This window comes from Triticum dicoccoides, chromosome 3A, assembly GCF_002162155.2.
Source record: "Triticum dicoccoides isolate Atlit2015 ecotype Zavitan chromosome 3A, WEW_v2.0, whole genome shotgun sequence".
Taxonomy (NCBI): domain Eukaryota; kingdom Viridiplantae; phylum Streptophyta; class Magnoliopsida; order Poales; family Poaceae; genus Triticum; species Triticum dicoccoides.
The window spans coordinates 706,191,075-706,195,109 of record NC_041384.1 but is presented as its reverse complement, the minus strand read 5'-3'; positions in this window follow the sequence as shown (position 1 = coordinate 706,195,109).

The window sequence follows — 4,035 nt, the reverse complement described above, 5'->3', positions numbered from 1 at the left end:
CGGGAGCAGTGATGACAAGCGGTTTGGGGAAGAAGATGCACATGACATCTTGGCTGGAGGTTAAAGAAAGAGATATGACCGTCCATTTCTCATCCAACGGCTTAAACCAAATCGACTTACCCCAATTTTTTTTTCCAGGGGACTGTGATATAGTCACTCTCTTATTTTTGTAGTCGTCATTTTCTTTCAAACATGCAGGAGAGCTGCATACCATTAATTAATAAGAAAGAGAGTACAACGTAAAGACTGTATGATCCATTTATCGGCAAAGATGCTTTGACCCAAACACCACGACCAATACATCAGCGAAGATGGCCGACCAAAACACCACAACCATTACATTTCAAATTATGGTGGGAGCCAAACACTACGACCAATACATCACCGAAGATGGCCGACCTAAACACCAAAACCATCACATTTCCAATGATGGTGGGAGCCAAACAACACGATCATCACATCTTCACACAAACGGAACAACCTACAAAGAAACTCTGGCCCCACAACCTACAAAGAAACTCTAGCAACCCAAGAACGAAACACGCAAAGTTAATACCATCGGCGTGGAGGTTCGACTGTCGAACTTCGACATATGTAAGCTGGACAAGCAACACCAAGTAGAACACGACCAACCATAACAAGACCAGGAGCAACACAAGGACACCATCATCAACCACCCACATAGTGTGATCCAAGACGTTTACTGAGTGAAGCACCGAAACTAGGAGAACATTACCGCAAAAGCGTAACACAGCAAGCAAGCCCACATAACCGATCCATCCACCACCCAGCCTTCGAGAGAAGGGAATATACAAGGCGATGGTATCAACCCTCATGACATGAAGAATGACTTCCGAGGACGGAACGAGCACCGTGTGTCGTCCAGGACGACCCAAGAGACCATCTTCCATCGCCTTAAGGAAGATATGACAACAACAGAGAGCAAGCACCTGATCCGATGGACAACTACTCGATCTAGTGAAGGAATGATCGGGAAGAGTGGTTGGTGACCGACCAACGAACAAAACAATGGATTCAAGAGACACGGGACAATACCACCCAATGGTTGGAAACAAGTTATCAAGATGCTCCTGAGTCCTAAACTCGTCAAGCCACCACAAGATATGTCCGAGGACGACCAAGGTGAACAAAGGGAAACGAAAAGGATGATGGAGGGCAGAAGCGCAACAAAAATGACCTAAATAAATAGTCGTCGCACTGGATCTGGTCGTGGTTGACGACAAGGAGGCGAGGTGAGGGAGAAGTGGTGCATCACGACCACCTGGAGCAAAGGCTCTAGCCGAGGTGGCACGCTGCAGCCACCCAATCCACCACTACAAGGGAATGATGAGACAACATGCAACCGCGCCAACATACCTTCAAAGTAGGGACCAACGATGAGTAATTTCCCCACTGCTGTTGTCTGCCATGCTGCTTTGCCCGGTTGCAAGGGAGTGAGGCCACACTAGGCTTTCTGTTTTGGGAGGACTATGGTAGAAGTGGAACCATTTAGGGGGATTTGTTTCTCCCTCTATACTCGCTCTTAGCCATGCTTAGGGAATCTCCAATGCTATCTCCTACAACAGACACACTATCCATCCACAGACCACTTTGTGGCACGATACTGGAGCTGGCCATCGAACCGTATCACTTGAATAAGCATAAAATCCAAATAGCAAAGGTGGGCCAGGTGGACCTAGAGGAAAAAACATATGGGCTGTGAGTACATATGATCCAACTGACATTGGGCCAAGAAGACACCCACATGGTGTCCGGACTCCCACAAAGCTATGCCTGATTTGCTACCGGTTTGCATAAAAATGGAGATGCCGATTGGTCCCCAGATGTTTAGGGGACCGCATTGGATGCAAAAAAGTGTCTGGGCGATGCCTTTCCGAGAGTTTTGAGGCGCCGTGTGGAGATGCCCTTACTATCCTATGATAATTTCAAGGTCCTACAATTGGATTCCAATGTATTTAGTATTTTCCAAATTGGTTAGAATTAAACCATATGACAAATTAATCAAAGGCTTTGGAATTTTCATACTTTAAATGACCTGACTCTATTGATAAACCAAACATAGTACATTAGATCGAAAAATTTGAAGCATGTATGACATGAAAGATCCGTGGTAAATTCAAATATTCCATCAAGGTTCTTCGAATTCATCGTCTATAGTTCGATCTTTTGCATCTTTGCTTTCCTCCACTATTGAGGTGAAAACAGAAAATTATGTGCTTTCATAAAGAGGGTAACCAAGAGATCAATAATGAAATTCAAGTTTTCCCCTACCTCTTGATGCTCGATAGACCGCTAGAAGCAAGTATAACCAAGCGGGAACTAAGCCTACCTCCTCGTCTGACTATAATAGGACTCTTATATTTCTCTTTTCAAAGGATTTTGAAACTAGGTTGGACCTCCCCAAAACAGAAAGAGGTTTGGATAGATAGTATGATCCTAGTTGAAGCCCGCAGGCATCAACTAGCGGAGCCTACGCCTGCAACGTGACGCCCTTGGCCGGCCCAGTATGAGGCTTTCGCGCACACGCCTATGTCTCTTCAGTTGGCGATTCCTAAATTATGTGCTTCCCAATTGGAAGCTCGGCCTTCAAATTTGATATCACGTGTGCAAAACTCTTTCAATCGTAACCCAATTTCTTTAACAATGGCTGAATATCTTCGTTCGGTGCCCTTGCTGATGTCCGCTACCACCGTCTTTGAATCACATGCAACGGCAAGTCTACCCACCATGAGGTCTAGGGCTAGTGAAAGAGCTTCCCGACATGCCAAGGTTTCAAGTGTGGTAGCGACTCGCGCTGGATCTCCTTATCGACCATCATCGGGTGCTCGCCAAGACTCGGTCGTCGGCAATAGGATCCCGTGGGGAGGCGCAGAGAGGTGGTAGCTCGGGCCTGAGAGAGGGAGGGCAGAGGAACGATGCCGTCGACTAGGATTCCTCCGATTCCAATCACTCTCTCGCTTCTAAGCATGACGAGCCACACACGAAGCGCCACGCGAGTGCAATAACATGGAGCGATGAAATGTCCCTCGGGGGCCTCCCAATTTTACACGTGGTGGCATGACCCCACGCCCATTTGAACTTGCACCGGTCGCACAAGGCTCCAGAGTCACTGAGAGTGGTGGACCACCCAGGGCGTGGCTCACCAGTCAGCGAGATAAGGAAAAAAACCAGAAGTAAGAAAGATGCAACACTATTCATTGGTTGTAACATCAGTTTCGATCCAACGGCCCGCATCCATCCATCAAGAATCCAACGACCTGGATTTTTGTGGACGGCCAATCTGACGGCTCAAAGAGCAAACGTCCTGAGAAGGCTTCATTTTGCTCCACAATCTAACAATGGGATTCTCGTTTCGATAAACTTTCGGGCTGAAGGGGCTACTAGTTGTGTTGATGCTACAGTTACCAAGTCGTTTTACTTTGCTCCTGAAATATTTTCCAATTCGCCTTATGGTCTTCTCTGTACTTGATACTATTTAGCAATCTTTATGCCTCATATCACTACTTGCTTTACTTGAGAATTGATTTGACCGCTTGATAAGTGGTCTTCCTTAATAGTCAACTTTTAGTGTGTTTCCTGTTTGCACCCTTTGTTGTAGCTGACAATAAGAAGATGCGGATTTTTGTCTTTGCTGCCTTGGAGAACACCTTGGGGTACAACTTTTTAAATTTGATTACTTACATGTTGCATCGTAGTTCCAGACTAGTCAACGAAGTATTCTGTTATAATTCAGTTTTCTACTGCATCTACCACTGTGAATGGTGATTGTCTGTGTTTCTGGACTCTGGTTGTAACCAGGATGGTATTGCCGACCCCTGAAATCTGTGAATACCTTATTGCATTTATCTGTTGCACGGTTTTGCAATTATTACTACCTCCTGGAGATCATTGGTTCCGTACGTCCTTGCGCAGTGGATTACGTGTTGTGCTTTCGACCATCTTTGTTTGTACGTCCTTACTCTGAACTTGATAAATCGTGATGTCAGCGCTGTGTTGATATTTTGCCAGCACAGT